The sequence below is a fragment of the Aquarana catesbeiana genome, linkage group LG01 (assembly GCF_042186555.1).
Source record: "Aquarana catesbeiana isolate 2022-GZ linkage group LG01, ASM4218655v1, whole genome shotgun sequence".
In the NCBI taxonomy this organism is placed as follows: Eukaryota; Metazoa; Chordata; class Amphibia; order Anura; family Ranidae; genus Aquarana; species Aquarana catesbeiana.
In genome coordinates this window covers 371,755,247-371,777,199 of record NC_133324.1, presented here as the reverse complement: position 1 = coordinate 371,777,199, position 21,953 = coordinate 371,755,247, and positions in this window count along the sequence as shown.

Here is a 21,953-nt window from a genome sequence, read left to right as displayed (position 1 = left end):
AACCCTGCTGACAGCTGGGAAGGATGCAGGACAGGGTGCAGTAATGTTGGAGCTTGTTCCGCCACTACGCCTCCAAAATGCTGGTAGTGGTGATTCTGCCACACCTCTCTCCTCCACCTCCTCCTCTTCTTCCTCTATGGCCTCTTCCTGTGCAGATATGTCCTCGGAACCAGCGGTGCTCCGTAGGCATTCTAGGGGCTACGCAAGCACTCAGGCAAAAAGATGCCATGCAGGGCTTGAGTTGGTCTGCTTAGGGGACAGGAGCCACACTGGGGCAGAGATTCTGGCAGCTCTGCAGGGGCAGGTTCAGAGGTGGTTGACGCCATGCCAGCTTCAGCCAGGAATGGTGGTTTGCGACAATGGTACCAACCTCCTCTCCGCCCTCCGACAGGTACACTTGACCCATGTTCCCTGTTTTGCTCATGTCCTTAATTTGGTGGTGCAGCAGTTCTTGTGCAGGTACCCGGGCTTACAGGATCTCCTGAGGCAGGCCAGGAAATTCTGTGGGCATTTCCTATAATATAATAATAGCATTTCATATAATGCCAGTACTCAGCTGGCTGACCTTCAAAAGGAATGCAACCTGCCCAAGAACCGCCTCATCTGTGACATGCCCACCAGGTGGAACTCAACGTTGGTAATGCTGCAGTGGCTGCACACGCAGCAGAGAGTCATCAATGAGTACCTGTGCGAGTATGGTACCAGGAGAGGGTCAGGGGAGCTTGGCTTTTTTTCGCCAGGCCAGTGGCTAATGATCAAGGATGCATGTACTGTCCTGTCACCATTTGAGGAGTCCACGAGGATGATGAGCAGTGACAGTGCATGCATCAGTGATACTGTCCCTCTTGTCTTCCTGTTGGAGCACACGCTGCGTGGAATAATGGACAGGGCACTTGAGGCAGAACAGAGGGAGGAAGAAGAGGACTTCCTTACCTCTCAAGGTCCCCTTTATCCAGACAGTATTCATGCAGGCCCGCCTATCACACAGGAAGAGAAGGAGGAGGAGGAGGATTGTGTCAGCATGGAGGTGGAGCCTGACACTCAGCATCAGCAGCAGTCTTCAAGGGATTATTTTCAGTCCCCAGAAACTCATGGGCTTGAACGTGGCTGAGAGGAGGTGGCTGCGGATCATGTCGTCCTTAGTGACCCAGAGGACTCCAGACGGAATGCCTCAGCAAACCTATGCTGCATGGCCTCCCTGATCCTGCAAAGCCTGCGAAAAGACCCTCGGATTCGTGGTATCAAGGAGAGGGACCAGTACTGGCTAGCAACCCTTCTTGATCCACATTACAAGGGTAAGGTTGCAAAACTTATCCAGCCTTCCCAGAGGGAGCAGAGAATGAAACATCTTCGGGAGGCCTTGCAGAAAGGTTTGTGCAATGAGTTTCCAGAGCCTGGGAGGTTGCAATTTCCTGGTCCTCCTGGACAACGTGTTGCTGAGGCTTCGGTCAGACACAGAAGGAGCGGTGGAGAAGGTGGCTGTCTGACTGATGCGTTCAGACAATTTTTTAGTCCGCAGCCCCAAGGTCTGATTGGTTCCAGCAACCATCGCCAGCATCTGATTTACATGGTGCAGGAATACCTTGGGTCAAGATCAGACTTGGAGACCTTTCCAACCGAAAATCCACTGGGTTACTGGGTCTTGAGGATGGATCACTGGCCAGAGCTTGCACAGTATGCAATTGAGCTACTGGCCTGTCCTGCATCCAGCATTCACTCTGAACGCACATTCAGTGCTGCTGGAGGCTTTGTAACCAATCACAGAGTGCGCCTGTCCACAGACTCGGTTGATTGGCTCACCTTCATACAAATGAATCAGTCTTGGATCACCAGCTACCAAGCACCTGATGCTGATGTAACCGATTATTTTTTTATAAATGTGAGATCCCTTGAAGACTGCCTATGCTGATGCTGAGTGACTATCCTGTTATGCTGAGTGACTATCCTATTCCTCCTCAATGTTCATGTTGATAGCTTCTAAGAACATTTTTGGTTCTGGGCACCATCACCAGTGCCTAAAGCCCAATTTTTCTGCCCCTGTTTAACAGGGGCGTGTAATTACAATTTTTGCTGAAATATTTTGCAGCAGGGCTCATTCCTGCGCTCAACTAGAGTATCTGTGATGGGTTGCAGTGTTGTGCCACCAGCACCAGTGCCTAAAGCCCAAGTTTTCTGCCCCTGTTTAACAGGGGTGTGTAATTACAATTTTTGCTGTAATATTTTGCAGCAGGGCTCATTCCTGCACTCAACTAGAGTATCTGTGAGGGGTTGCAGTGTTGTGGCACCAGTGCCTAAAGCCCAATTTTTCTGCCCCTGTTTAACAGGGGCGTGTAATTACAATTTTTGCTGTAATATTTTGCAGCAGGGCTTGTTCCTGTGCTCAACTAGAGTATCTGTGAGGAAAAAATTGTTAGGTCAGTGATGTTGAGCAAGGGGTGGTGCCCCATCCAGTATTTAAAGAAAAAGGAACGGAATCCCCTATATGGTGGACTTTTAAGGCACGCTAATTTTTTCAAAGGATTTTTAGTGAGGTATTATGATAGTTTCAAAAACATTTACTTAAAAAAATAAAGAAAAGCATATATAAAAACATGGAATGTTTTAACCCATCTGCAATTTTTTTACCATCAATACAAAATTCTACAATACAGTTTATGATTTCTTGCACCCGATGCGTTTCAGAGTACTAACTGGTCTCCTTCTTCAGGGGTGTAAGCAAGAAGAAACTATATTTAGGTGTTGTAACAATGTGGTCAACATTCCAATGGTTGTGTCTTTAAAATCATGCGAGAGTATGTATGCCTTTTTAATTTTCCATTCAGGAGACCCCCAATGGCGTAAGTGTGTGCTGACCCTAGTGGCAGAGTCATACCAAAAGTTATTAGCAGTTCTCCAGACTGTACAAGACTTCCTTCAATCCCTAGGCTGGGTAATAAACAAAGAGAAGTCTTCCTTAATTCCTGCTGTTTCTATTAAAGAACTGGGACGGAGACGCAAGTTCCCTGGAATCAAGGGTCTTGTTACCCGCCAGGGTAAAAAGAAGCTTGTGGTGGTTGAGGACAAACCTGCACCTAACAAGAGGTCTACCATGGTCCATTCCTATATCCCAGAGGATCACTACAGATGCAAGTTCCTGGGAATGGGAAGCCCACCTCAGCAACACAGTGGCACAGGGAGAATGGTCCTCGAGGGAAGCAAGAGCTTCATCGAATCAGAGCTTCTAGCGGTTCAGAGAGCCTTGCAGACATTTCAGATGGAAATCAGGGGTCACAATCTCCAGATTCTATCCGACAATATCGCAACTGTTGCGTACCTAAACAGACAGGGAGGTACGAGGAGCTGGATACTTCAATCTAATGCCCAGGAGATTTTATCATGGGCAGAAGAAGGGAATCTAGCCTCAATTACAGCAGTGCACCTGAAGGGGACACAAAACTGTCTGGCGGATTATCTCAGCCGCTACTGGGTAGTTTTAGACAATTGGTCCCTTCATCCCAAAGTCTTTGCAGATCTCACCAACAGATGGGGATGTCCCAAAGCGGACCTGTTTGCAAATGAGAACAATTGCAAGACAGAGAAGTTCTTTTCTCTGAACCCAGTAGATCGATTATTGGGGATAGATGCTCTGGCGAATCCTCTGTTACACCTTCCCGCCGATCAGACTTATTCCAGAAGTCCTCCGGAAGTTTCTTCTAGAAGAAACAGATCTTATCCTAATTGCCCCTTTCTGGCCCAAGAGGCCATGGTTTCCCCTGCTACAGACTCTGGTCTCGGAGTCTCCACTGAGTCTTCCGAAGAGAGAAGACTTACTATTGCAGGGTCCAGTGTCACACCTACAGGGGGTTTCCTTAAGCTTGACGGCTTGGTATCTGAAGAAAAGATACTAAGCGCCCAGGGGTTCTCTGACAAAGTAGTCAAGACTCTGGTAGATTGTAGAAAACCAGTCACTAGAGCCATATATTGCAAGGTTTGGAAAAAATGTAACTCATGGTTATCTGAAAATCAAAGATTAACTCCCGATGTTCCTTCAATTTTGGAATTTTTTCAAGAAGGTGTTGACAAAGGTCTTTCAGTTAGTACCTTAAAGGTACAAGCAGCAGCTATCACTGTTTTCCTCCAGTTTTCTCTCCTAGAAAATCCCACTATAGCTAGATTTTTCAAATCAGCTTCTAGGGCCAGGCCAGTAGTGGTGAGAAGTTGTCCAACCTGGGACCTGTACCTGGTGTTTCAAACTCTGGTAGAATTTCCTTTTGAGCCCCTAGAGGATATTTCAGTTAAGTTACTTATATTAAAAACAATTTTTCTTGTAGCAATTACCTCAGCTCGTAGGGTGTTACAGGCCCTATCAGTGAGGGAGCCTTTCCTCATGATTTTTTGAGGATCGAGTTGTTTTGAGAACTGATCCAGGTTTTTTGCCTAAGGTGGCTAGTACATTCCACAGATCTCGGGACATTGTACTGCCAACCTTTTGTAGTTCGCCACAGGGCGACCAAGAAAGAAAGTTTCGTTTTTTAGACGTGAGAAAGATTTTCCTCAACTATCTTGAGGTCACCAAGACTTTTAGGAAAACAGACGCCTTGTTTGTCCTTTTTTCAGCAGCACACAGGGTAAAGAGTGCATCTAAAGCCACATTGGCTAGATAGCTTGTTTTATCTATCTCTGAAACTTACAAAATTAGTGAAGTTCCTCTGCCTTTTGTCACTGCTCACTCAACAAGAGCCTTGTCTGCGTCTTGGGCTGAGAGGGCTGGTGCCTCACCGGAACAAATTTGCAGGGCTGCCACATGGTCCAGTTATTCTACCTTCATTAAACATTATCGCCTGGATCTCCTATCTGCTCAGGAGCAGGCGTTTGGTCGTAAGGTCCTTCAGGCAGTTGTCCCTCCCTAAAATGGTAAGTTCTGGCTCATCGTCTCATGACCTGTCCTGGAAGACACTTAGAGAAAAGCTGAGTTAGACTTTCCGGTAACTCCTTTTCTGAGAGTATTCCAGGACAGCCGGATTCCCACCCGGTTTTGTCTGAAGTTATGTGTATTATGCATATGTTTTTGTTATATTCTTAATATCTAAATTTTAATTGGCTTTATAAAAAGAATATGCATTGTCTACAATTGTGTGAATGGTAGACTTTGAGTTAATGACGTCCAGATGACGACTCATTTAAAGGAGACTGCAAGTCTGGAACCTGTCAGAAATTGATAGATTTTGTAAATAATATATGTATGGGTTCAAATATTCCTATGTAACCAATACTCTGTTTGATATATGCATTTTTGTTTTAAGTGGTCTGATAGTCTCTCTCACATATATCTTGTTTCATGTTTAGAAGGTTTGTTAAAGTTAAAACAGATGTTAAAGAGGCTCGTATATCTACTCTAGCCCCCACTCTAAGGAAGGAGGAGAAAGGGGAGTGTATGGGAGGGATTTGTGTTTGGGCGCGAATTTGAAAGACTGAGTTCATATAATCAGAAGGAAAACAGCTTTCTTTCTCTTGCTACTTCCTGCTTCCATGCCACACACATCTCCCTCTTCAAGACACACAGCTCTCTCTCTTCTATGCATACAGAATTTCTTCCAAGATACAAGGAGTTAATCGGCCATCTTTAAAAAGCCAAGACAAAGGAATGCACATGGTCTAATGACTTTAAGAACTCTTTTCAGATCTTTGAAACAAATGAACTATACTTGAACATTTTTTTGCATATATGAAACAACACTAATACTGAATATGAATGTACTATTTTTGTGAGTATTTTCCAAGTTTATGTGTGTACAATAAAACACACAGTTTAATTTAAGCTGACTCAGACATAATTCCAAAATTCGTCTCACGATCAGTCATCGTTATTGAATGCTTTTTATAAAATATTAAGCCATTTATTACATTGGCGAGCCAGCCAGTTTCAATCGTCAGAAGTTTTTTCCACTTTCTTCCGTTGATCAGAGGGGAAAAGTGACGAACAGAAATACTTTGCAAAACATTGAAAGAACCTAGAATCGTTCGATTGATCGATTGATTTGTGAAAACCAGAAAATTTTGGATATACAGAAGTCTTGACAGACGGTTTAATTAGAGTCCAGCGGAAAACGGAAAAGTTTTATATTCGGTGAGTACCAAAATATGAATTTTATTAATGTGATAGCCGAAAAAAGTAATTTAGAATTTGAAGGTTTAGCCAGTCATATTTCAGACACGAAGTTATGGAAATCAATGTATAATCAATGCCTACAGGCAAATAATGAAATTGAGAAGAATAGATTTTCATTAGCTAAATCTAAGAGAAAATTAAGTAATGTAATGAAGCTAGTTACAGTTTTCAATGCAATGGTTTTTGATATGCCAGGAAAACAAAGGCAAAGTGTAACAGAAATTGCACAAACACAGGAGAATTTACATATTGAACAGCTACTGATTGAAAAGGGTAAATTGGAACATAAAATGAATGCACTATTGGAATCGTTTAAAGAAAAAGAAAGTTGTATTACTTTTTTAACTCAGAAAGAAATTGAACAAGAGGATGTTATAAGTTTGCTTAAAATGCAATTATTGAAAGCTCAGTCTTCTGCACATGCTCAGTGTTTAGCTTATGAACACGTGACAAAGTCAGAGGCGAGGGTTAACAAAGTCGATTCTGGAGTTGACACAGTGGAGACATTTGAGGAGGTTAATATTTCCTCAGACAATGAAAGTGTGAAGTCTGTTGATTTGAATAATAGTAATATTCAACAGAAATGTAAATTTTCATCGCCATATACTCAAAGAAAGGTATATGCAAAAAAAACAATTCTTAAATGTTTAGTTTGCAAAAGAGAGGGTCACATAGCTAGGTTTTGTGTGAAGGCTAATAATAACGATATGCAAAAGAGGTTGTATTATCCGAAAACGATGCCAAGGCACTATGAAGTGTATTCTGTGTGCTGGTGTAGTAATTTGAGGTATAGAGGCCATAATAATCAAACTAATTTCCCTTTTAAGACCCAAATGCAAAAATTGCAAACTGCAAAGAGTCCATTAAGACAGGACAGGTATCATTATGTATCATATAACACTGTGAAAAACAATGTTAGCAGTCCTTAAATGAACTGCATGGATGGTAAGGATTTTCTGGTTATTGTTTCTTTGCTATGGATAATAAGGTTATGATTTGAGGCTCAGAGATTTGGTTTTTATTTGATATATTTTTAGTATTTTCAAGGATAATCCTTTGGATTATTAATTTTTTATTAATTTTTCCAAGTTATGATTATTATGATTTTAATTTTTTGTTTTGTTCAGATGGAACATTGAGAGGTTTAGTTCACCTGAAAAGGGGGTAATTAACAGCTTTGTAATCAATTAGCAAAGGATGCAGATTTGTATAGAGAATTAGTGATTTTAACCTGAATATGGTCAAAATTATGTTGTGGAAAAAAAAAACAAATATAAGATTTTCCTTCGTTTTCAGAGGATTAAAAGGTGACAAATCTTTTAAGTTCTCATCGGTTGGTATAAGATCTATATTTTGTTTATGAAAACTGGATCTAATATCATGACTTAGACGGATTTTCTATATTTTAATGTACCACAACACCTACAGGTGGAATTCACTAAATTTAACTATGACAGTTTAGATCACATTGGTAAGCAAAAATTGCTTGAAATTCTTAAAGAGAAATTCTATTGGGACAAAATGGAAGAGACAGTAGACCGAGTAAATAAATCTTGTCTAATCTGTGTACAAAGATATTTTAATTATTGCTAGGATGTTGATTAATCATGTTTTTCTAGTTTGGGGAATACCAGCAAACCTCAGTAGTGACAGAGGATTCCATTTTATAGGTAAAATCATGCAGGTAATGTGTAAAATCTTGGGAATAGAATAGAGATTTCATGTATCACATCATTCACAGTTTGCAGGTACAGTTTTTTTAGTTACAAAGTATTCTTCATTTGAATTAATGACAGGAAGAAATTATTTTGTCACTTGTGTTTCACAATGAACTTTTGTTGGCAATACACAGCAATAATTGTTAGTGTCCCTCTGAAGTGTATTGTATTTAGAATGTATTGAACATCATTCAGAAAATGATATTTCATCACATTAACATGCATGTATCTTTTTTAGTATTTTGTGCTCCTTTTGCATAACAGTGTTTTGGTTCTAGATGATACAGGACAATTTGAACAGAATTTTGTCACATACAGTTACTTGTATGTAAAAAATGGTCCCTCCACACATTTTTAAGTTTGAGTTAAAAGATCATAATTTCTTTATTTTACAATATTCCTTGTTTAGGAGACTATTAAGAGACAATTTGTATATATACTGATATGTAGTATTTGTTTTAGATATTTAAAGAAACTTGTATTGTATAAGTTAAATGATTACTCACATAGCTCATAGCCCCACCCTTAGGAATTTGAGAGTGAAGTGACACCCACCTTTTTAAAAAGGAGGGGGTTTGTTTGAAAGCCTGTGTTCTCTGTGGGACTACAAGACAGAAAAGAGCCTTTCTGAATAAGAAAAGGAGGGGGTTTGTTTTTTTTGGAGTAGAATGCCTGTAACAGAGTTTTTTTGGGCAGACATGCACTTCAGCAGATGCTGCAACAGACATTCACTCCAGTATATACAAGGCACATACACAGCATGATAACTGCTGTTACACACACACACGCATATCTGATTCTTGTAACATTTTGTTATTTTATTATTAAAACCAAAATTATCTTTTATTCAAGATAAACGGTTTATCAAGATTGATAATTAAGAACGGAAAGATTTATTTAAAGCAAAAATTAAATGCTGTTAGCATAAGTTTATACAGAAAGAAATATGGTGATCAAAGAGTTGCCACGTGTAAGTTCACATTCAGAGATGGTGAGATACATGTCACAGGCGGAACTAAAGTTTCAGGAGAAGTGGACCATGGCAAAGTAATTGGGAAGGTCCATTTGACATCTTGGATGTTCAAGGGACAATGATACTAGTTCAAGGATTTCTCAATTTAGTGAAAAAGCATGTATAAATAAAAATGTGGGTATAACAAATGTAATATTCTAAGATAAATGATGCTGCTTTTATTTTTCCTAGGAATGAATTATATTTCATTAACCTGGAGGAATCATTGATTCTAAAAAAGAAGAAAGATGTCAGTTCAACAAAAGAAAGTGTTAAAAAGAGAAGATTTATCCTCACAGGATTCATCTTTTCCCTAGTGACAATTTTATCTGTGGTAAAATATATCACAAAATGTTCCAGCTATGCAGAGGTTAACAGGATTGAAGAATTACACAACAAAGTCATTACATTATTCAGAGACAAAAGAGATCTAGATACTGATATCAATATAGATGACAAAAGTGATAAAGACATTGATGTCAATTCAGAGGAACAAAATGATAAAAACACTAATATCAATAGAAAGGACAAAAATGAGAGAGTTATTGATATTAATGCATTTGACAGAAATCATGATTTTAGATACGTTGATATTAATACAGCTGAAGATTTGTATGGATATGTTTGCGTAGGACAGGGATATGATTGCTGTCTGAAATTGTATTTAATTCATAGCAATAATATCGAAGTCAACGTTAAAATAGAATCTAAAACAAATTTTGTTAAAATGCAGGGATCTTATAGACTAAACAACAAAATTGGAACTTTTGAATGTAATATATTGTTGAGGAGTTTCTGGGCTATATACTTAAAGGGTAATGACTCAACAATTTGGTCTGGAGATGTTACTAATACTATGCCAAGATCTGGGAAAGTATTTTATCCCTTAGATCAATTTTATTACCTTTTTCAAAGTTTCGTAAAAATATTAGATCCAGAACATTTAAATATAATTGGAGATGAAAAAGGGGACATTGTAAGAACATGGGATTTTAAAGTAACAAAACAATTAACACAAATAAGGGTTAAAGTTAGTATTTCTGTGGTCAACACGATTATTCCGGAAATGTATATTTTCCTACAATCTTTAAACATTTTTGAAGATAAAGATAGTTTGCATTTGATATGTAAAACAAAAATATATGTACCTCAAGATTCATTGGTAACTTGGAAAAGGAACAATTAATTTTTGGGAAGTTTTCTTCACAGTTCTATTATGATAATTCATAAAGGAATTTTTGGTAGTGTGAATTAGATCAATAATACATTTGTTTATCAACAAATGAGAGTATCTTTGAATGATACTGGTATATATGAATGTTGCATATCAATGGGAAATTATCCGGTGAAATGTGCAAAGGCAAGTGTTGTTGTAATGTCTCCTAGGAAAACTCCATGTGTTGGTAAGAAAAGTATCTCGGCAAATCCATTTCAGATTAACCATTTCCAATCCAGAACTCTTTTGAGAGAGGGAAAGTTTGTCATTATATTGTGGAACTTTAATGTTTCAGAATGGAAAATTTCTACAAGGTTTCCACAATGTCAAGGACATTTGGTTAATATGGAATTGGGTATTGAAAGATGGTTTGGAATTAATAGTAGAAATCATAACAGAAATAAGCGTGGTATTGTTGAAGGTATTTTAGGAGGGATTGGCACAATTGGGAGTATAACAATTGGTATGGATAATAATACTTTAAAGTCTGATCTTGAGACAGCTGGTTTAGTGGGTAGTAACGGGATTAAAATACAGAGAAATTTAAATGAAATTTTAGAAAATAAGGTTATTAAAACAGCTAATGTAATGGGTCCATCTATTTTACATCTTCAAAATATTACTCTTGATTTAATGTTAAGTGAACAGCATTCTCATATTGCCAGAGCATGTTTAGAGATCCAGACTGAATATTCCACTAATTTTAAAGTAATTGCACAAGCATTTCAGAGTGGAATAACCCCTCTTGGCATTTTACAGAATTTACCCAGAGAATGCTATAAATCATACAGATTTATGGGTAAATAAATGGATAGGATGTAAACAGGATGTTTGTTATAGTTCTTCTATGATTCTAATAGCAGGACAAGAACAAATTTTGGTTCCAATCACTGTCTTGGGATTACCCGTCAGCAATACACAATTATTGTACTACCAATTACAGTATACAGATTTTGCATTTAACAATGAAAATTCTGAATTAGAACAATTAGATCTGTCATCATGTTTACAATTTCAGTCTAAAGTTATCTGTTTACCCAATCAAGACAAAAGTATTTTTCATTCTTGTTATCATAATCATACATTATGTTCAGCAAGAATAGAAAAAGTTGAAACAATTTCTGAATTAATTACTCGTGTAGATAAAAAGAAGGTTTGTTTTCAGATCATGTCAGATACAGAAAGGGTTAAAACTTTTTTCTCTTCTTGTACAAATACAGAAAACCTAAATCAAGGCTTGTATTGTATAGAAGGAGATATTGTAGCAATAAGTATTAATGGGTTTAGAACAAATTTAACAAATATGCTTATGAAAAATATAAGTGCTCTTCCCACACAATATAATATATCTCAGATAGATTAATTTTCTTGGGAAGAATGGGCAAATGTAACTCATAAGGATAAAGGTTTATTGATAGCTTTGGCTAAGGAACTTCAGAATGCAGAAATATTGTTTAAACATGAACAAGGTGATTTGCAAGAGATATCTCATCAATGGTCAGAATTGTAGGAAGTAATTGGTGGAAAAAATTCAGTAATAGTGTATCAATTTGGGGAAAAACTTCAATAACCTCAGCAGCAGGAAATATTTTATCACATCCTATAGTTATTCTTTTTATTATTATTATGTTATTCATTATATTCCAGTTATGTTTGATGTTTAGAATGAAAAAATTATATTATCAAATTAGAAATGAAATCAGGAAAGGAGATTTATTGCAAAATAAGCTTAAGAGAAAGATGGGTTTTGGTATTGCAAACTCGGTTAATGATGGAAATACATTTGGAGTTATTGAATCAAAGTCAGAATGAATGGGACATGAATGTTATAAATGAATTTGAAGTTTGAAAATATGATTGTTTTCATATTTCAGAGGGGAATGTTATATTCTTAATATCTAAATTTTAATTGGGTTTATAAAAAGAATATGCATTCTCTACAATTGTGTGAATGGTAGACTTTGAGTTAATGACGTCCAGGTGACGACTCATTAAAGGAGACTGCAAGTCTGGAACCTGTCAGAAATTGATGGATTTTGTAAATAATATATGTATGGGTTCAAATATTCCTATGTAACCAATACTCTGTTTGATATATGCGTTTTTGTTTTAAGTGGTCTGATAGTCTCTATTACATATATCTAGTTTCATGTTTAGAAGGTTTGTTAAAGTTAAAACAGATGTTAAAGAGGCTCGTATATATACTCTAGCCCCCACTCTAAGGAAGGAGGAGAAAGGGGAGTGTATGGGAGGGATTTGTGTTTGGGCGCGAATATGAAAGACTGAGTTCATATAATCAGAAGGAAAACATCTTTCTTTCTCTTGCTACTTCCTGCTTCCATGCCACACACATCTCCCTCTTCAAGACACACAGCTCTCTCTTCTATGCATACAGAATTTCTTCCAAGATACAAGGAGTTAATCGGCCATCTTTAAAATGCCAAGACAAAGGAATGCACATGGTCTAATGACTTTAAGAACTCTTTTCAGATCTTTGAAACAAATGAACTATACTTGAACATTTTTTGCATATATGAAACAACACTAATACTGAATATGAATGTACTATTTTTGTGAGTATTTTCCAAGTTTATGTGTGTACAATAAAACACAGTTTCATTTAAGCTGACTCAGACATAATTCCAAAATTCGTCTCACGATCAATCATCATTATTGAATGCTTTTTATACAATATTAAGCCATTTATTACAGTTTTGCAGGGACATCCTACGGTTCTTGAGAAGACTGGCATGGGGCCTGGAGGACCGTCCTTTTATCTGGTGGGGGTAACGTGTTTCCTGTCCTGGTTGGAGGAGCCTTAGGTCTCATGGGCTGTCCTGGAAGACTCTCAGAAAAGGAGTTACTGGTAAGTCTAACTCAGCTTTTTTTTGAGACATTATAAGATCAGACTTTTAAAATGACTGCAACTCATACAAAATGGTGGTTGGAGAGTCACCAATGATCACATGGCCCTATACAGTTCCATAGAAAGACACTAGGCACAAATTCACTGTTATAGGTCAAAGAGGGCATGTGCACAGCTGGTGTAATGTGGGGATGGGCTCCAGGAGCAGCGCTAGCGTCACTGTGATCACCAGTACACGCATCACCATTTCCTGCCTATCACACTAGCATACCTCCCAACTTTTTAAGATGGTAACGAGGGACACCTATTAGGAAACGTAAGTAGGCATAGGACACACCCCCCACTACTATTCCTTTATACTGGCTTTTGAAATTTACAAATGCAGCAATTTAGAAATTGGATGAAAGGTTTAGCACTGGGAAACATTTTTGAAAGATAAATAGTGCATTTAATATACAACTATATAGATCAGATCAAAATGAGGGACAAAAGAGGAGGGAAAAAGGACAGAGGAACTTTGTTCCAAATTAGGGACAGACCCTCAAAATCAGGAACAGTTGGGAGCTATGCACTAGTCAAACAGAGCCTGGGAGGAAGAACATCTCCCACCCCAACATTGAGCTGTGCTGTATACACAGTCGGAGGACTGTGCATGGAGAAAAAAAAAGACATAGCAGAACGATGACCATAAAGGAGAGAAGGTATGGGTGGATGTTGGGGAGAATGATCATAGAGAGTAGTCATGGATAAAAAAAGAATAATGACCAGAGAGGAAAATGGTAGTGGATAGAAGTGAAGGAGAATACATCAGAGAAGAGAGGATAGGTGGACAGCATGCATTTATAGAAGAGAAGGATCACAAAAGTATAGAAGTGTCAGGACCTCTGTCATTACTTGGGTCACCTGCTGGTGGCACTGTTCCTGGAATCGAAGGGTGTAGTTTTGGTGGCCACCAGCAGCTGGACTGTACAAGTAATTAGGCTGCACCTGATGTGAACTGCTGGGGGTATGTAAGCCCACCCTTAACTGAGGTTCAGTACTTTAGTATTCTTCCTGCAAGCCATGTCCCAACCTGAGCCTGATCCCTGTTCCTGATCCTTGTACTTTGATCCTAAGACTTGCTCCTGTGACCTGCTCCCTGTACCCTGCTTCCTGCTTTCAGCTCCCATTACCTGGCTCCCTGCTCCCCTTGTCTCCAGTTAGGTTATTATTTTGAGTTTTTGCACTGTCACTTTTATCACTTAAAATGTTCATGATTTACTGGTGTTGATATTGGAAGTGTGCCATTTTTGTCTTAATAAACTTATTTTAGCCTTATTCGATCTGGTTCCTTATTGCTGATTCCTATAGGTATATCCAAATGATCGGATCATATTTGCTTGCTAGAATTGGGCAAGCAGTTTGAGCTGAGCAAAAGTTCAGCCCGAACATCGCCTGTTCACCTGTTCGGCGAACACCCACATTTGCAGAACGATGCACTGCGTGCTGCACAGTGCATTCTAAGCCCTGATTGGACAAAGCTTTGCCCAATCAAGGCACAGTGAACAGCTGGTTGTTAAGGAGCAGGCCAGGAAGCCAGCCGCTGCATCCTTAAACAATGGATGAGTTATCAGCTGTCAACTGGCTTCCCAGCTGACAGCTGAATGAAAAATAAAACATTGCCAGCAATAGAAAAAAGTGGAAAAAAAACAGCGTGGTGGTTGTTTCTCTGCCCTTCCCCCAAATCCATACCAGCCCTTTGAGGCTGGTATTGATCTTAAGGGGAACCCCACTCCATCCGAGCATGCAGGTTGGCAGGACAGCAAAGGGGGGGCAGCGAGTGACCCCCCTCCTGAACCATACCAGGCCTCATGCCCTCAACATGGGGGAGTGCTTTGGGTCAGGGGGGCTCTACCCCCCCACCCCAAAACACCTTGTTCCCATGTTGATGGGGATAAGGGCCTCTTCCTGACAACCCTGAGTGGTGGTTGTGGGGGTCTGTGGGCAGGGGGCTTATCGGTATCTGGAAGCCCCCTTTAACATGGGGGCCCCCAGATCCCGGCCCCCCTATGTAAATGAGTATGGGGTACATTGTACCCCTACCCATTCACAAAAAAAAGTTAAAAACAAATAGACAGGAGGCAGTTTTTGACAATTCCTTTATGAAAAATAATAAAAAAAACAATGTCCCCTGATGTAGATCCATCGTCAATCACAATGCCCACCACCCTGCTGCATCCGAAAAAAGAAAAAAAGTTCCGCCCGCACAGAAGGCTAACCGCCGAATGCATGCTCTGCTGTTTGACAACTTTTTAAATAGGTAACGGGCAGGGCAATCAGGTGACGTTACCTGGTGGCACCGCTCCCTTGTGATGTCACTGACCTAGCATGCATCGGTTTTGTGACGTCTCAAGGGGGCGGTGCCACCGGGTGCCCTAATCAGACTTGTGCAAGAAGGGGGAATATTATTTGTGCTGGGAGGGGAGATTTGTGGGGGGGGGGATTTGTGATGGAAGAGTGGATTGGGGGGATTTGTGCTGCACTTTTCATTATGTTCTCCTGATCCCTACTGTGCATTATACACTCTTGTCCTCTGCATTCTGTCCATTACGTACTCTTCACCCCTGCTCTCTGTGTGTTATATGCTCCTAAACCTGGGACCAGTGTTGCTAACATACCAGATTGAAATTTACTGACACAACACCTAAAATTTACTGGCACAGCCATGTTTTTACTGGCATTTCCAAAAGTTACAAAATTACAGTGTGCAAATTTCAGGTATAATATGTGATAAGCAATATAATATTATTATATCTTATTTTATTTTCAATATAGTAAACAAGTATCTCAGGGACAGGACTCAGGAGGGGAAGATATTAGAATGGGCGGCACACACACATTAAATAGACTCTTATGCCGCGTACACACGGTCGGACTTTTCGTCTACAAAAGTCCAACGGACGCTGACGGACTAAAGCTGGCTGGTAATCCGATCGTGTGTGGGCTTCTCCGGACTTTCAACGGACTTTTTTAGCCTCAAATCCGACGGACTTTAGATTTGAAACATGCTTCAAATCTTTACGTCGTAACTACGACGGACCCCGAAGTCCGCTCGTCTGTATGCTAGTCTGACGGACAAAAAAACGACGCATGCTCATAAGCAAAAACTAAACGGAAGCACTCGGTCTAGTAAAACTAGTGTTCGTATTGTAGGTAGCACATTCATCACGCTGCAAAATCTGTGATCGTTGAATGCAGCGCATTTTATTTCTTCTTTACGAATGCTCTAAAGAACGAAGGTGTTTTGCTGTTCATAATCAGAGTTCTCCCAAACTGATTTCTGGATTCTTTTTCTCTTTGATCTCATGAATGATATAGTATGCTTTTTAAAAACAATGTTTCCATACTAATAATACTTTTTACTTTATTGTTTTTTTTTTTTTTTTTTTTAGGTTTGTAAAGTTACCACAAAGAACCCATTATTCTAGTTTTGTTTTTCTAGTGATTTTTTTTTAGTTTTTAGATAAAGTTAACCCAAAGCACCGTTTTTGGTTATGTAGATTTTTTTATTTTCAAGACTTACCACTTGAACATTATTAACATTAGTAATGTATTTTTGGTGTGTTTTTTCAAACTCAATGAGATTGTTGTCCCTTGTTAATTTAACATTGTGTGTAAAATCAATGATTTAAAAGAAAACACATAAAGTCTTTTGCTAAACTCAAAAAAGATCCATTTATTCATGGTCAAAATAAAATAAAGAGGAAGTCAACGCTGGAAAAAGTCGGTGTACAAGAAAATTGGGATCTTGAGGAGTCCATATAAGAGGTAGCACAATCTGGTCCAAGAATCCCAGAGATCAACAGCACCAGCAGATGATCTAGATGTCCCCAGACTGTGGTCCTACAACAGCCTGCGTCTTCTGTCAGACCAGACTGAACCCAGGTCATCACTTTCTTCTCTTCCCTGCAGCCTTTCCTCCACGCTGCCCTGCAGCCTTCCCTGCAGCCTTCCCTGTAGCCTTCTTTGGAGGCTGTGGCTGTGGTGTTTCAGTTGTGGCAGGAGGAGGAGGAGGAGGAGGAGGAGGAGGAGGAGGAGGAGGAGGAGGGGGGGCTGCCTCATGTAATTGTGTGTTTCGGGTTAGCGTGCCCTGCAGCCCCTTCTGGATAGTTTCCCCAAATAGGCGCTCGCAAATGAGACGCTGCTCCCAATCCATTTGAAGAAGCCTGCTGGCTAAGTAGCAGCCATAGGACTCTTCTGCTTCGGGGGGGCTTCTCAAAAAACGGCTGGCCTCTTGCATGAGGCGCAGGGATGCCTCCTGTGTGACCGTCCCCTTCCTGGCCCTTTTTTTGGGAAGGTGGAATGGAAGCACTTGTGATTGGGTCATGCTCCTACTGGGCCCAGCCACCTCACTTGGCCCAGCCACCTCACTTGGCCCAGCCACCTCACTGGGACCAGCCACCTCACTGGGACCAGCCACCTCACTGGGACCAGCCACCTCCTGCCTGACACTGGGCCCAGCCTCCTCCAGGATGATGGAGAATCCAGCCTCCTCCAGGCTGTCCATGGGCCCGGTCTCCTCCTGCCTGCCACTTTCCACACATTCCTCCTGGATGGACTCATCCTGTGTATAAAAAAAGGACATAGTTTTATTTCTTTATTTGGGGTTCATCAATGACACACAATTTGCTTCTCATGACTAGCAAATTCAATGTGAATACATCTCTTTAATAAAAGAGTCTAATCAGACACCCTAATTTTTTATAGCAGGTGCCAAACATATTTAGCCACTCCTGTCAATTGATATGTATACACAATTTTGAGGGCAAAATTATTTTAGACAATTATAACATCCAGTTAACATCATTAATATTAGTACAGTCAATATTTGTTAATATAATTTACCTGACTCCAGATGGTCATATCCGGTTCATCCAGGATGGAAGACCCAGCTTGCTCCTCATCAGCCTCTGCTGGGGTGGAGGGAAGGGTGGAGGGAAGGGTTGAAAGTGATGCCCTGGCTTCATTCTGGTCATCAAGAAAACGGAGTTGATTGTAGTACCACAGCCTGGGTACATAAACATCATCTGCTGATGCTCCTGATCTCCTTGATTCCTGGATCTTCTTATGCTCCCTCTTATACATGTTCCTCAAGACCCCAATTTTCTTGAGCAATGTCTCCATTGTTGCTTCCGGGATGGTCGCCTGGACAAAGGCCAGAAGTCTCTCCAGCGTTGACTTCCTCACATGCTTTGCATAATACTGAGGGTGTTTCACCTCCCACAAATTCCTCATCTCTCGATATTTCGAAATAAAAGCTGTAAGGAACTCTGGATCCTTAAATAGGGGATTCATTATATCTGGAAAAGATAAAGTCACAAGACAAAAAACACTTATTATAGGTTCCTGCTAACCCCTCATCATCTTCTCCCTATGTAGGCCTCATCAATCTATCAAGGCATATAGGCTGCTTGCTACAAAGTCATGACCATAAAACAAAAAAAAAAAAAATTATTTAAAATTACCTTCGTTTTGTAACGTCCTGGTCCACTATCACCTACGCACAGAACGTACGTACGACACGTGCGCAAGGGCCCTCTTTATACACTACGCATGTGTGAAACTCCGCCTGCGTCGCCCGCCCCTGACGTTCAAAATTAACTCATGTTCTCCGCCCCCTAATTCGACGCACAGAACGTACGTACGACACGTGCGCAAGGGCCCTCTTTATACACTACGCATGTGTGAAACTCCGCCTGCGTCGCCCGCCCCTGACGTTCGAAATTAACTCATGTTCTCCGCCCCCTAATTCGATGCACAGAACGTACGTACGACACGTGCGCAAGGCCCCTCTTTATACACTACGCATGTGTGAAACTCCGCCTGCGTCGCCCGCCCCTGACGTTCGATTTTAACTCATGTTCTCCGCCCATTTTTAGTTACGGCGCGTAGTGGGGTAAATAATGGCGGAGACACCTGACATGTTGACTACCTCAGGTAGCGAAAAAAGCCCGGAGGCTGGAACGTCAACCAGATCTGTGAGGCCTAGATTTAAGGCCTCAAATATGAGTTTTAAAGAGATGGTGGAGATGGTGGCCATTCTTCAAAAAACCGACTATGATGGGAAGTATGGGCCGTACGCACGGCCAAATTTGCGCAAGCCAAAATAATGGCGAAGGTGGTGGACACTTTGCAGGCTTCTTTTGGGGTACATCGCTCCAGGGATCAACTTAGAAAAAGATGGTCTGACCTGAAACTCAGGGAGCCGGATCAATACAGACGAATCCGGAAAGTGCTGAAAAAAAGTAAGTACTTGTCGTGTTTTTCTCTTGTGTTTATTACCTTGTATACTGCTCCATGTGCTTTTCCTTCCTATACGATTTTTTTCTCATCGTTTCAAACGATCTTTTAAAAAACCTCGTTACATATCTAGAGATAGCTCTATCTATCTATATATATATCTCTATATCTATATCTATATCGATATATATATCTCTATATCTATATCGATATATATATCTATATATATATATCTATATATATATATATATATAGATATATATATATAGATATATATATATATATAGATATATGTATATATCTATATATATATAGATATATATATATATATCTATATATATAGATAGATAGATATATATATATAGATATATATATATATAGATATATATAGATATATATCTATATATATAGATATATATAGATATAGATATATATAGATAGAGAGAGAGAGAGAGAGAGAGAGAGAGAGAGAAATGTAAAACATTCTTTTGGAATATTTTAAGTTATTTTTTTTTTCTTTACATTTAGTTAGATATTTAGATTTTGTTCCAGATAGAGAGAGAGAGAGATCAAAAGATTATTAACTATATTTTGAGATATTGATATCTAGATATCTATCTGATATGTCTTTAGAATTTTAAATATTGAGGTAAAATAGGAACTCTACACAAACCACTTCACTACAAATGTTGGCAAATTACTATGTCCTAAAATATCTGTGTGCTAAGTAGATTAAAATAATTTTTTGTTTCACATAGGGGAAAAATCACTCAGCCAACAAGAAGACAGTCCACCCCAAGCCAAACATGATTGGGAAATCAGCCCAAGCCCCACTGAGGATGTGGAGGAAGGAGAGGTGGGCGACATGGGCACCCCACCAGGTGAGTGTCTGACACACCAGCTTACGGTAATCTATGCATGGCTGACTTTTGTTTAATGTAATTTTTCTACTCTATTTTAGGGGATCTGGTTGTGCTTGATTCAAGCAACAGTGCCACCCCCGAGGATGTGGAGGAATTATGCTACATGGGCACCCCACCAGGTCAGTGTCTGAGACAACAGCTTTATTATGGTAAGGTAAACTATGTATGTGTGCATATTTCTAAATACATTTTTTGGTTTCATTCCACTTTAGGTACAAGAAGTGACTATTTCACCTCAGAAAGTGCCCAACGGCTAATAGGTCAAATAATGGCCTGGAACAGGGACATCGATGAAATGCGTAATCGGCTGGATCGTATGCAGCAGGAAATGAAGGACATGATTGATGTTTTGGGTCGAATCTAAATGGCCTTTTTGAAACCCCAAAACATCGATCATGTCCTTCATTTCCTGTTTTGCTGACCCCATTCTGGGCCTTCTCTTTATTTTTTTGGCTGTTTAACATAATTTAAAAAAGGAGGGCTGTTTCTATAAAATACATAAAAAATCCACAAAAAAATAAAACTTGCTTTTCCAAAAAAACCCAAAAAAATAAAACTTGATTTAAAAAAAAACAAAAAAAATACAAAACTTGATTTTAAAAAAAACAAAAAAAATAAAAAACTTGATTTAAAAAAAAACAAAAAAAAAAAAAAACTTGATGTTAAAAAAAACAAAAAAAACAACAAAACAAAAAGGCTGTTTGCGAAAAGCCAAAAAGCCAAAAATATTTTTTTGTGGATTATGTATAAATATTTAAATATAATTATATTTTTCAAAATTATTAAGATATCATTATATTTTTGTCTATGAACATTTTATACTAAATGCATAACTGAATGCATAACAACGATTAATAAAAACATCTCCTTATAGGAATTAAATAAATGTGTGGTTTGTTATTTCAATGCTCAGTATCAGTTTGGTTATAATTGTCAAAAAGTTGTTTACAGTGGCAATGGAGCTTATTTAGACATTGAAAATGAAAATACAGTTGGCACTACAACTGCTCGACCATAACCTAGGAGAAAGCCCAAAAGAAAGGCAAGCAATAAATATAATTCAAGATTTCATCAATATTTTTTTTATTGTAAAAAATTAAATATCCTGGCCCATTGCAATGGCCCCCCTACCCATAAAATAATTAACATATTGCTGTCTAACTTGATGGGCACTTTGGGGGGCCAAGCCAGTACGGACAGTATCCAGGCCCGTAAGGTTGTCATCTATAAGTCCGGCCTCAGGCCCAACTGTTCCTATATAATTCAGAGAATGTTTGTTTAAAAAGTTGTGCAGAATGCAGCACGATAAAATGATAAAATTAAGTTTGTATTCCGCCAAATTAATGGCTGTTTGAAACAGGCGGAACCGGCTGGCCAGAATTCCAAACGCATTCTCAACCACTCTTCTAGCTCTGGCCAGCCGGAAATTAAAAACCCTCCTCTCCGGGGTGAGGGTTCTTTGGGGGAATGGCCTCATGAGGTGCTTGCTGAGAGCGAAGGCTTCATCGGCAATGAAGACAAAGGGGAGTCCTTCCACATTATCCGCATCAGGTGGCAATCCCAGGCCACCACTCTGGAGACGCTGGCAGAACTCCGTCTGGGCAAATACTCCTCCATCCGACATCCGGCCATTCTTCCCCACGTCCACATATAAAAATTCATAGTGTGCCGACACCACCGCCATTAAAACAATACTGTGGAACCCTTTATAATTAAAATAGTATGACCCCGAATGGGGTGGTGGCACGATGTGGACATGTTTCCCATCTATAGCCCCTCCACAATTGGGAA